General features: G+C 40.2%; 1 protein-coding gene across 3 annotated transcripts in view; it reads left to right on the top strand.

The window, feature by feature from the left end:
* STXBP6 (syntaxin binding protein 6) overlaps positions 1–13,936 on the top strand; it is a 243,206-nt gene that overhangs the window by 219,208 nt on the left and 10,062 nt on the right. The window lies entirely within an intron of this gene.

Raw genomic sequence — 13,936 nt, 5'->3', positions numbered from 1 at the left:
TTGCGGAAATCCTTCCCTTACCACACTGACCACTTCTCTCTTCTGGGACCTAGATGATCCCTAAGTCATTTTCCAGTGTAAAGCAACAGCATGTTTCACAGGAGGAAGTCATGCTAAAATCCCCAAGAGCCTAATTACTCAATACCTTTGAAGCACAACTTAAATTAGTTTGAAGTAAAACATCTCTAAGAACCAGTTGGGGCTGGACACACACTAAATGGGGCATACATATTTTCTCAAGTCAAAGAGCAAGTAAGTTTATTTTTGTTTATGGTAAAGGATATTTAATCTCACACCTTGTTCTTGATTCATAGAGCCTCAAACCACATAACCTCTTATTGTACTACTCCAAGACCATTTAATTTCCCATCTCATGTTAATAAATCAGTTTTGGTGAGCTTTGTTCTTGATGACCTTTCTCTGTATTTTCTGCCGTTTATATTCTTATTTCCTATTTGTGTCTAAGATTGTGTTTATTTTCATGCAGTAGTGCCAGCCTCGCGGTGCAGGTGAGGTACGGATCTGAGGCCGTTAGGCACCAAGTACACCAATGGAGAGGAGACAGTCGAGGAAATTTAAGAAATTCACACTCTGATTGGCTAAAAAAAAAATACTTAGACAATAATTGTGATGTGTTAAATATAGTAACAGAGGTGTGAATGAAGTGCCTAAGGAAGCGTGCAGGAAGGAGCACAGCCTTCTTTTTAACTCTGCCGAGCTCCAAGTTACCCTCTTTCCTTTTGCTGCTGATGTTTTCAGTGTCGTCTGTAAGAAGCCACTGCCTCATCTAAGATCATGAAGATCTATTCCCATGTCTTCTCCAAGAGTTTTACATTTTAGCTCTCGTGTTTAGTCTTTGATCCATTTTGAGTTAAACTGTATATAGTGTGAGATAGGGTCCAACCTCATTCTTTTGCGTGGAATCTCCGGTTGTCCCCACACCGTTTGTTGGAAAGACTGTTCTTCCCGCCATGGAATTGTCTTAGCACTCCTGTGGCCACCTTTTCATTAGGCGGTCCTGCCTTCCACCATGCCAGATTCATCTCGGTTTTTCTCCTGCCTCTCAGGCTGTTTACTCTTAGCATTCTTTGCAGGCGCTTTTACCTTAACCATCCTCTAAATCAGGGGCGTCAAAGTCATCTTCACCAGACGCCCCATCAGCCTCGAGGTTTTCTTCAAAGGGCCAGATGTAATTTTAGGACTGTGTAAAGGTAACTACTCCTTAACTAGGAGCAAGGAGCTCAGCGCTGCCGCAGGATAAAACTAGGTGGAGGGCTGGATTCGGCCTGCCAGCCTTGTGTTTGCCACCTGTGCTCTCAGTGCTACAATTCTTTTTTTTTTTAAATTATTTTATTGTTGCTAAAGTACAGTTGTCTGTCTTTATCCCCCACCACTCCCCCCACCCTAGTCATCCCCACCTCCCTCCCCTACCTCCACCCCCTTTGGTTTTGTCCATGTGTCCTTTACAGTTGTTTCTGAAAACCCTTCCCCACTTGCCCCCCATTATCCCCTCCCACCTCGCCTCTGGTTTCTGTCAGATTGTCCTTAATTTCAATGTCTCTAGTTCTATTTTGCCTGCTTGTTTGTTTTGTTGATTAGCCATCAGCTTCACTGGCCATCAGAGAGATACAAATTCAATGTTAAAATTCTTAAAGGAAGGGTTTGCTAACCCCCTCCCTTCTCACTTTAGTATTGCTCACTAGGTGAGCATATCTGTTCCCATACAATTTTTACACCATCCCAGACTTCTCTGCAGAGCTTCATGCAGGAATAGCTGTATTTGCCTTATTGACTTCACGTGGATGTCTCACAGGCAACCTAAGCATAACATTATCCAAAATGAAATACTTGATACTCATACCTGCTCACCCTTCAAGGCAATTTGTTTTCCTGACAGCCGTTTCTCTCTTATAAATTGCACCGCTCTAAACTCCCTTGCTAGATCAGAAAGTTGGGATTCACTTGCTATTCTTCTTTTTCCCTCATCTCCCATATTCAGCCCATCATTATGTATCTTAAATATTGCCGCTTCTGTCATCCACACTGACATCATTCTAGTGCCATTAGCTCTTATTTGAACTATTGTAATAGCTTTTTAACTGTTTGTTCTGGTTTCTTCTCCCAAAGTGATTCAAACCTGGATATTTCACTGGGTGCATTTTTGTAATTGAACTTTATGCTTCACATCAGTAACACTGTTTACTCCCATGGTTTTTACATAAGTCCAGTGTTTTCAACATCATGGGTTTTCTCCCAGGACAGTGTATCATTTGCTCTGCTCGGCCAGCATTACATCATTCTCAACCATGCTGTTATTATACAGTGATCTGCTATGTTAGCACTGTTGGAAAAATACAGATCCCTTATTAATATTGTAATTTGTTAAGTTATCTAGAAGTTTCTTCCCTAGCAGATGTGATCTAGGCTGAACAGATAGCCAATTTCTAAAGAAGAGAAAGCACTTCTCCCTTGGGAATGCATCACTGCAACTCTTTCTACTCACTCCTTTCTGGAATGATTGTTTTACCCATCGCTTCTCACACAATATAAACTGGTCACACTTTTAAATATAGGTAAATACTTAGAAGAAGAAAGAAATGCTTAAATATTTTAATACTCTTTCTTAAAATCAATAAAACATTCTTTACTTTTTTAAAATCAATATAATAAACCAGTAAAACAAAATAAAACAATTATCCATTTTGTTTTATATTTCAAGTTCATTTTTGTACTCAGTATTTTATATTAAATCATCATTAATAGACATCATGGTTCCACAAAGTTATATAAAATTATTATAATTGCATAATTATATATCATGCATTATATTATAATGTATTATTATATAATTATATATTATAATAGTTATAATACTCATCATTGTTATAATCATTTTATTACTCTTGATGTTCTAAATGTCACAACTTACCTAGTAGGACCTGCTTTAACCTGGCTTCTTTTGCTTTTGGCACTATCCCGATCATCTTTAAAAGTGTCTTTATTATTGTCTGGCAATAACAAGGTGTTCCAGGCCTATCTGAGTCTTTCTTGCCTCAAGACATGCAAGCCACTACTCCCTAAAGAACTTTGCTTTCTCTAGCAGACAACAGTGTTAGGCACCACATCCTAAGTGCCAGGTTTGCATTTGAGTACTAACATTGCAAAAAAAAAAAAAAATTAAGCGGCATTGCTAATGTCTAGACACCCTTAGGGACAGAGCTGGACATAGCATTCCTTGTCAAGCTTTTTATTTACATTGAATTTATTTATTATATGTTATTCTCTACCTAGAGTAAGAAATTGATAAAACTTGAACAATTTTCTAAAATTTGTCAAGAAACAATGAGGCAGGAGTTAGAGACTGGAGCCTGTAAGGGGTGGCAGGTCAGTAGCTTGGCAAGAGGATCAAGAATGATCTCCCTTAACTGGTTTTGCTGTATAGTGGGTGAGCCAACAAGGGGTTTAGACCAGGAAGGGGCAGGATCAAGTCAGTAGCAGAGAAAGAAGATGGTGTATTAGAGAACTGAGACCAGAGCAGGAAAACCACCAGGCTGCAGTGGTGGTCCAGTAAGACCTGGCAGGGACTAGAAATAGAGTTGGAGGCTGATGGACGAGCCCTCACTGAGGTAAACGCCCTAGGCTATGCGAACCCCTGGCTGTGGAGTATGGCAGAGAGGTTACAATTAAAGGTGAATTGAGCATAGAACACTGGGTGGACAGAGGGCCATTAACACAGGGAATTCAGGAGGAGGAGGTCGAATGGAGGGTGGGAAGGAAACAATTCTTTGGTATTAAGGTAAAATTTGAGAAGCAGACAAGTATGGATAGTGTCTGGCCCATGTTTATTCTGCAATAAACAGATAGTCCTGGCAATAACAAGGTATTTCAGGCCTAAACAATGAATCAGATAGTACTAAAAATACAGCATGTGCTGAGCTCAAACTGTGTCACTAACCCTATGCTAAGTATGCATTTTATTCAATTCTTACCATAAAGTTTTTGAAAAATAGGCACTATTGCTATCCCCATTGTGCCCATGAGAAAACAAAGGCTTGCAGAAAGTAAGTAATTTGCCCACAGCCACAGCTAGTATTTGGCAGAGACAGACCCAAACCGAGACCTTTCTGATCTCATAGCCCTAACCAAAAAAAGAATGAAACTGATCAGGAGTATCAAAGTGATGGTAGGAATCAAAAAATAGTGTTAGAAGCCCAGAGAAAGAGCAATTTTTAGAAGGAGTGGTCAGTCCATGGGTGGTCCGGTGGCCGAAACTTGAAGTAGGCAATGCACTCAAGAGGTCATTGGTGAGGCTGAGAGACAGCGTTAGTAGGGTGGTGTGGGAGCCGCTTCGCCAAAAGGTCAAAGTGGCCTGGAAGTACGAGAGGTCTCAGTGAGAGCAGGCTCTTCCTTCAACAATGTCGTAGCGAATGAAAGTAGGGAAAGAAAAATGAGCTAAAATGGAAAGCTTAACAGAAAGACTCTTCAGTGCCAGGAAACTAAGCCCATCTCTTTAGTACTGGCTAAAGCTGAGTGACTCCTGTGTGTCAGACACTGTTCTATGGACCCACTTACACATGTGCTCACTTACTCCTCACAACAACCTTCTGAGGTAGGTACTACACCACCCCCCATCTTGTGTGAGGGCCAGGGAGGCAGGTGAGGAAACAGACTGAAGCACAGAGAGGTGGGAGGTAAGTCATTGATTCAAAGTCACTCGGCTAGGAAGCAGCAGGCTCCACATCTTGAAGACAATTAGTTTTGCCCAGTAGCAGTGTGGAGGGTTTTCAAATTGTATATATCAGGACTTGAAAGCATAGTTCTTAAAGCAGAAGTCACTAGTTTCCAACCTTAATGAAAGCAGAGAGCCAGAGATCCGAGGCAATTTGTGGCCGTACATCCAAAGACAGGGAACAAAATCCATTTTACCAAATTTAGAGGCACTCGAGGTTTTTAACCTCAGAACAACGGCTCACTCTTTCAAGTTGCATTTTAACTACCCTCCTGAGAGCCTGTATTCTCTGAACAAAACAGAACAAAAAGAAGTTTCCTTGAATTCATTCTGCTGATGCTCGAAAACTCTTACAAGAACATGTTCATAGGACCGAGTTTAAGTGAATATTAAAGGGCTTCAGAATTTCTCCACATGTCCTGAGTTCAAGTTTTTCAAGGATATGAATAGAATCCTAAATGTTTGACCCTTGCCACTGGGAATATCGGGACTGTGAATTTGAGAGGAGTATGGAACTCACAGGCTTCCATAGCACAGGAAGGGAGCATCGGGCTTTCTACTGTGTCTCTAGCTATGGGTATGCCTGTGACTTGAAAACAGGCTCAATTACCTTAACATCGCCACTGGAATGTAGAATGGTCCATTCTTCTTCCTTTGGTAATGCCAGCCATAGGTACCTCCAAGGTCTCTTTCAAACAGGCTTTTGAGTTTGTGGGTTTACAAAGTACTCCTGAGCTCTGAGTCCATTTTCCTTTGCCATCCAGCTGCAGGCAACAAACAAGCTTCATGGTCCCTGAAATTAGCCACCAACTTAAGACAAAAGATAATTCTGGGACTGCCATTCAACATGCTATATCTGTTCTGCTGCTTCTATAAAGCAAGCCTCTTTAATGTAATTACATGACTTGTCCATCTATTACTAAATTGATGAGGACAGGCTGGATTTATTTATTTTTCTTCCTTTAACTTAGAAGTCAGTATTGCTTATTGTAGCATTTCCCGAAGTAGATTCTGTGCACAAGGACCTTGTAAATAAATATGTTTGGGAAAGTCTGCTAACAGATCTCTTCTGCTACTACCCCTACTTCATTTTGATTGACAATTTGCATTAGCATACATTCCAAAGTTCTGCAATAAAGGAGCCAGGTAAATTGGTATTTCACAAAGTCATTTTACGATAGAATTGTGTTTTTTTATGTAGGACTTTTTAAAGCCACACAACCACTTTGGGAAATGCTGATATAGTCGTTAAGAGCTTTGGGGTCAACTCTGAGCTTCTGTGTATTTGACTTTTTTACACTCCACATATAAGTGAGATCATGTAGTATTTCCTTTGTGTGTGTGGCTCCCATGGGCAGGGATGTGGGGAAATAGATGCTGGCCCAAGGGTATGTAGCTGGAGTACATAGGATGAACAAGTCTAGACATCTAGTGCACAGCATGAAGACTATAGTTAATGATACTGTATTGAACACTGGAAATTTGCTAAAAGAGTAGATTTCAGGATATGTTAATTAGTCTGAGTGTAGTAATCGTTTTACTAGGTAGTGTATGTACATCAAATCATCACATAGTAAACCTTAAATATGTACAACTTATTTTTAAAATAATAAAAAGTGCTTTAGGGTCAAGATCTGGGTGACCTTGGATAAGCTACTTCAGCTCCCTGGGTAAGAATATATTCCTTTGAGGAATCTGACAATTTACCATAGCACCTGCAGAAGGCAGACAGTCAGTGAATGGTAGCTGCTTCTATGAGTGACAGGCTAATATTCACGCTGCATCTGTGCCCACCATGGGGTAACAACTAACCCTTCCTTCTAGAAAGACTTACTGTAACATAACCTGGATGTGTATCAGAGTCTACTGATTAGTCAGTACCATGAAAGCACAAATGAAATTTTACCTTTTGAAAGAATGTCTTACAAGGGGATCCTAGAGGTTGTCCAACATTGAAGTGCAGAAGTGTGGTCAGCATTGGTCAGTGTAATGTTGAAAGAACTTGGACATTTACCCTCGCTCACAGGCAATTAATGGAGTGCAAGCTAAGAGCCAGTGTGTTTCACTGGATAGGCCTTTGCATTTAATCACTCTGTTTATAGAAGTGAAAGTTAGCATCATCATTATTATTTAAGTTACTATTCATTTGTAAAATGTTTGGTGCAGGCCACAGTACTAAGCCGAAACTCCTTGGAAGCATCGATTCCCATGCACCTGAATCACCACCACCAGGGGTGGAATCGGAGCTCACCTCATGAGCTGACTAGTGTGCAAGTGGTTCCGAGTGGCTTTAGAAGTAAGAAGGGATCCTGCGGTCAGGGGTCAAGTTACCATGGGACTTTCCTTTTGCGCACACGTCCTCTAGCGGTAGAGACACCGAGCAAGATGGAGATTGGAAGCGGAAAATGTTGGTCGAACCCCATAGATTTGCATCCAGTAAAATTAATTTAAATATTACTAACACTGGCCCAGACTTAAGTGTACCTTATGTCGAACCACAAAATGGTTTTGTTAAGAAAATTAATACATAGGTGAGAATAGAATAGGACTATTTAATCTACTCAAAAGTAGATTATCATCCAATGCTTTGGATGTACGGTATGGGAGTTACTAATGTTTCTGACCTATTAACAGATTTAATGTGGTAGATCTCCCTGCCAGTTTTTGAGAGTTTATTGTATTAGAACCCAAATCCACTTTATATATGTACTTTTTTTACATAATTGGTTTTCCTCTTAAGTTAGTTTGGGATATTGGGACTTATTAAACAGGTACTCCTAAGTGGTTAATTAATTATGAAATAGAAGCAGTCCAAGCAAAACTATTCACAGATTTCACTTTAAAAGAGTGCTCTGAGGGTGCATGCCTACTCAGCACTGAGTATAGATCATTTATTTTATATGATTTTCCCACTATCTTTTCTCTAACAGGATGAGTATTTTACATTTCAAATATCTATGCATATATATTCAATACAGAAAGTAGCTGCTGTAATTCTACTTAAATTTCCTCTTTACTAGCTATAGAATTAGTACTTTCGATTATCAACATACAACCTGAAGTCTAGGACAATAAGAAGAAATTATGTTGATATTTGAGCTATTGGAGTATTTTGTGTACTTTTTAAAATCTGTCCCCCTCTTTTCTCCTATTCTGTTGTTACCTGTCAATGTATTCTACATTTTTCACTCATCTTTGTATACCCTTAATTTTTTAATTGTGATTTTAGACAATGGTACAATGTTAAAAGCTTTATCTCAAGTTGCTCTCTCAGTCTTCTAAATCATATCACAGAAAAGATGTCAGCGCATGTACCTTTAAAAGCACATATTTAAAAGCACATATTGAGTGGAACTAATGTGAATGCAGCATCAGTGAAGTAAGAGTGGTCTCTCCTTTGCTCTCCAGATACTGTAATTCCAAAGGTAGGTGACTTTGTTTGTTGGGGTTGACAGCCACTTTTCAGACTGCATGAATAAATTTGGGTATTAATATGCTTCTGTCTATTTAGAGGTACTTACTATTCTATCTGCTATTCTGTTCTATCTGGGAGACTGTTTTATTTCCAGATTTAACTCAACACATTATGGTAGGCCCCAACTTTTGAGTCAGGCATCCTCTGTGCAAATCATACTCACAGATTTAATGAGTAGGTCTTCAGCTCCCTTGTCTGAGCAACGCTCTGAGCTGCACACAGCAGGTGTAAAAGACATCTTAGAAATGTCTCCTGTGAGCCTCATGACATTTAGTCCTGAGATGGGGGGAAGAAAGGGAGACATTCCATGGAATTAGGTGGTATTCTGCCATTTTTCTATAGTTTTTAGAGAGCAGATGTGGTCTTAGGGAGGCGGGGGGACAGGTGTCCTTTGAACACTGCAGGCACTTCGTGTGCATCCTCGTCTTAAAGTCCACAACAGCCACATGAGGTAGACGGCATGATGCTCATTTTACAGATGAGGTAATTAAAGATCCGAGAAGGTAAATCACTCCCTCAAAAGCCATTCTGTCAGTTGTGTAAACATAACAGTGTCTGGCACATCGTATGCCCGCAAATAAATAGTCCCGAATATTGAACGACACTTTCAAGGCAGCCATTTTCAGCATCCACCAGGACACTCAAAAGTGTGTATGTCCTTTGAACCAGCAGTTTTGTTTTTAGAAATTAGCAGAGATGTGGGCAAAGATTGTGTGTGTGTGTGTGTGTGTGTGTGTTTATAAGTGCAAGAAGATAACTGCAGCCTCATTGTAAAAAGGAAAGCTTTTGGAAACACACCAAATGTCTAAAGGTGTAATAGTTTTGGATAAATTGCAGTAATTTAATGCAACCATTATAAACAGCATTTTCAAACAATTTTTCGTGACATGGGAAAGTACCCACAGTAGGATATATAACTAAATATATGAGGAGGGACCCAAAAAAATAGAATTTATTTTTTAAAAGTATCTATTCCTACATGTTTAAACTTCAGTCACCTTCAAAGTACTCTCCATTTGCTGCAATACACCTATCGAGATGTTTTTTCCACTGCTCAAAAAAATTTCTGAGCTCATCGATTTTGATGCCTTTTAGTGCTTTGGCCATTTTTTGCTTAACTCCTTCAACAATAGCAAAACGTTGCCCTTTGAGGACTTTTTTCATCCAGGGAGACAAAACAAAAAGAAAAAACATCACTCAGGGCAAGATCAGATGAATAGGGATGGTAGGGCACAGGGGTCATGCCATTTTTGGTTTGCACTTGTTAATCACCTATCATGAAATGGGCAAACATGTTGGAAAAGTCTTTTAAAAATGCACTGAAGCTGAGCACAGCTGGTACACTGATACAGAAGGGTTCCTAGAACACTCCCCTTTCAGGGGGAGCCTGTAGTACAAGGAGCCCGCCCTACAGAAGATAATTCTGGTTTTCAGGGTGTCCCTCCCCACATGCAGTATGGTTTCAACCATGTTTCAGAAAAGCATAAACAGAAAAATTACTACAATAAAATATACCACAAATACAAATTATGGTTATCTCTAAGTAATTAAATATTACATGATTTTATTGCCTTTTTAGAATGTGCACTCTAAACTTTCTACAGTAAGTTTTTTTAACTTATAATAAGGACAGGATGATTTGTTTTATATTGTGATTTTAAGAAATGCATTAAGAACTACTACACTAAAGTCTTACTGCATACAGTTAATGCAGACTATGTCGTTAATCTCAGTACAAGAAAATACCCATGGAGAGCCAGTTAATACAATGAGTGAGAGAACTGACTCTGGAGCTGGGCTTTCTGGGTTCAAAATCTAACTCTGCCATTCACTTACTGTGCAATTCCTGGCATGTTGTTAGACCTCTCTCTTTACATTGCTGCTCCCATCTGTAAAAATGGGATTTTAAAAATAATGATATGCCCATCACATAACATTGTCATGAAGAGCAGATTTTATTAAATGCCTAGAAATGTAAGTGTTGAGGCAGCTGTCACTTCTTTCATTGGTTTATTAAGCTATTTAACATCTGTTACTTTTATACTTTACAGTTGTTTATTTTCAGACTAGTAACAACAAAATTTTTATAAACTTCCTCTTGACTTTTGCTATAGTCAATACATTTCCTTTTTTGCATTTTGTTGTTTACTTAATTCATTAAATTCCTGGCACAGTCTCTAAAGGAGATAGTTAACTTCCCCAGACAGATGAAGCCCTTAGTCATTTGGCAAATTTAGAATTTCAGGACCTAGTGAGGTCCTGTGATAGCATCAGTTATGCTGTCTGCTCTGTGCTAGACATAAAGAAATCATAGGAGGGATGATATATACTTGCTGCCTCTCAGTCAGCCAATGTTTATTAAGTGTCTACTGTATGCCATGGATTGGGAATCAGAAGTGAGAAAGACACAGTCTCTGCCCTCACCGAGCTCACACTAGATATCTAATGATTATATGCAGGAAAATAAATACACCATTTGAAATAGACACAGATAATGTGTGTGTTGGGGGCAAAAGGGGGTAGGATGGGCTAGGCATGGCGAGATTTTCTAGGAAAGACGTCTGAAGTATATTGAAGCATTGAGGAGTAAGTGGGAGGGCCAAGATAAGAAGCAGAGTTGCAGACAGAAGTAGCAGTAACTACAAAGGCATACAGTAGAAGAAATATGACACATTTGTGAAAGTTTTGGCAAGACATAGAATTAGAAAATACTAGGTAGGAAGGAAAATGGATGGGGTTCCAAGAGATGAGCCGAGAGAAGGAAGCAGAGCACAGTCTCAGTTTTGTCTTGAAGTAGTGGGGAGGTGGTAACAGATTTGCCCTTTAAAACCTTACTGTAAAAGTGTGGAAGATGGACCAGGAAGGGTGTGTGATACTCAGTAATACAGAAGGCTGTCACTGTAACTTATATTGACCCTGGGTCAATATGAAGATAATGAGAATGGTAGAGAGCAGCGGGCTGTGTAGGAGGTGACCTTTAGCCATCTGGGGTAAAAATGAGAGAGGAATCTAGACTGGACTCTCGACTTCTGCATTGAAGACCTGAACAGATAGTGTGATTAGCCCCTGAGCAAAAGGTCCCAAAGGAAAAGCAGGTGTGAAGGGAAAGGCAATAGGGTCAGGTTTAGACATACTGATTTCAAGATGACTTTGGGCCACTCACCTGGAGTTGGTAGTAAGAAAACACAAGGATCTGGAGCTCAGCAGCACAATCTAGCTAAAGAGATAAATGTGACCATTGAAGCCATGAGCTGAGTAACTCTGTCCCAGGGCGAGCCTGTAGAGTGCATCAGACCAGATGGCCAAGGACAGAACCCTGGAATTACAGCATTAGCAAAAGGATCCCAGAGAGAGAAGAAAGCTAGCAAGCAGGAGACCCAAGTCAAGGGGAGAAAATTCAAGATTTAGGGAATGGTCAGTAGAGTTCAATGGTGTCCTCAGGGAATTTATAATTCAGCTGGGAAGTCACTGCACCTACAAGTGAAGAAATGAGGTGGAAGAGTTGCTCATGACTGCCATTGATTAAGCACACATGATGGATATAGACAGTTCCCCAGAGCTTAGGGTAAGAATAGAATTGTCCTTACGCTTGATAAAGGTGATAGGACTTCACTGGGCCTGAAAAATGGATAGAATTGAAACCAGGAGACGTCATTTCAACTGAGGCAACCAGATTTGTTCAAATCCATCTTCATGCCTGAAAATAACTAAAGGTGGACTTTCTGTTGGTAGTGGTCAGCAGTGTCATCTTTGAACAGTGAAGACAGCATTGGTTCCCTCTTTTAGTTATAATACTTGGTTCTTTTTTAGTTATAATGACTATTGGTTAAATCGTATCCTATAAAACAGGGTGCAGTGTTACCTGACATCATGTACAGAATTAACTTTATGGGATCCATGACGAGAAAGCTGTATGGCTTATGCATAGCAGGATCATTTCAGAAACACAGGTATGTCTGAACTTTGAAAATATCATGAGACTCAATTCCAATGGGAAAAGATAAGACCTGGTTATAGCCCCTCTTAATGTTATGAAAGATAATTCTAAAATCCCTTTGCTTTAATGCAGCTGTTTCTAGCTGTGCAGATTCTTGACCCTGTGTTTCCCCTGGCCTCTGGTAGCTAAGCTGTGGGTATGTGGAAGGAAGCAGGAATGGGAGGAGATTTTCTTGTATGCTCCTCCACTCCTCTTCACCTTCCAGTCCCTTCTCCATCTTCCCATTCCACCCCATTGCCCTCTTCCTTCTTGGGAACTTGACTTGCAATGCATCATGGACCATAATTCTTCATTTGCTAAGAGACATGCCTTAAGGGCAGAAACATTACCTTGGGAAATAACCTGTCAAAGCCCATCTCTGCTTGTCTGTTCTGGCATTGTGATTGTTCCCCAGGACTAACACCATATTCTTCACCAAAGAGAAAGATGAAGAATAAGGAAAAGTTTTGGAAACCCAGGTTCCAGTGCTAGCCATGTCCCATCCCTGGGGACATGATCTTCTGAAAGCCACTTAACCTCAACTAGTCTCAGCCTTCTCAGTAGAATCTTTGTGACAGTCAACTGAGATAATATTTGTGAAGGAGATTTATGATCACAAAATGCTATTGAAATGTTAGGCAGTAATGACAGCATCACAGTATGAGTACGATGTAAATGTAGAAGGGGACCAAGATTTCTCCTCCTAAATCTGTTCTAAAAACCTAGACCTTCCATCCCAGCTCTTGCATTCAGCCAGGTGTCTCCAGAGCCTCATCTCATCTCATCCCTGTTAATCTGGGCCAATTTATCTTAATTCATTGTAGTTCTTGATGCAGCTGAGTAATACTAAGTTAACCCCATTCTCCTTCCTTTAGCATGTAGTGGAAGCCCTTGAAACCCACCCCAAAAGAAGAAAAATGGTAAACAATTTATGAAGTGCTTCCTCTGGGCCAGGCACTTCCTTTGTCTGAGATCCTTTTCCGCAAACCGCAGACTGTTCCCACAGAGGAGAAGTTAGTAAGCCTTTGCAGATGAGACCAGAGGAAATTACATTTCTATTATAAAAGCTGTCTGTGGCTAGATGTATCCATCCCAGGTACAAAGTTAAATGATGTAATAAACTTACTCAAAGACATAAAGCTATTGCATTAAATGCCATTAAATATCTTCCACTCAGTGTTAACATAATACAGCTGTAAATTTCCTTAGGTTGTCATTTTTCAAGATGCTTGTTCTCAGTGGGTCATGCCTCTGCCGGTTTTCACTGTTGGATTCTGTCTCCCAGTCCTGGAGAGTGGGATGTCAGGGATGCCTGATCCTTTGAAACATGATGGCTTCCAGCTTCCTTGTTGTCATCACTCATGAGTCTGGGAATGCTAAGTTTCTTCTCAGTCTGGTTCACTGTCTTCCTCCCATTGGCTAAGTGTGGCACTGAGACTCCATATTTCAAATACTAAAGATTAGAGACAACCAACCAACAAAGACACAGCTCAGGATTCAAGGTTGGGTGGTACACATCTACTCCGGACTTTGAGATTGATTCAGAGCTTCTTACATGGAGTCATACATCTAGGGATGAAGGGGTTAATGGAAGGGAAGAGCTGAGCAGAATATAGAGCATGATATCTAGAAAAGTTGTGTGCCCCCCGTTTCCTGAGGTTGTTCACTTAAACCTCAGGAGAACGGGCACAGAGGCAAAGCACATAAGATTCAGATATATCTCATTAAACTCGCCTAGTTCTCTGAACTTGTCAGG

The sequence above is a fragment of the Phyllostomus hastatus genome, unplaced genomic scaffold (genome assembly GCF_019186645.2).
Source record: "Phyllostomus hastatus isolate PE091 unplaced genomic scaffold, TTU_PhHast_1.1 phas_contig_348, whole genome shotgun sequence".
NCBI classification, from domain to species: Eukaryota; Metazoa; Chordata; class Mammalia; order Chiroptera; family Phyllostomidae; genus Phyllostomus; species Phyllostomus hastatus.
Note: the sequence above shows the minus strand (reverse complement) of the source record. Positions and strands in the feature narration are given on the sequence as shown.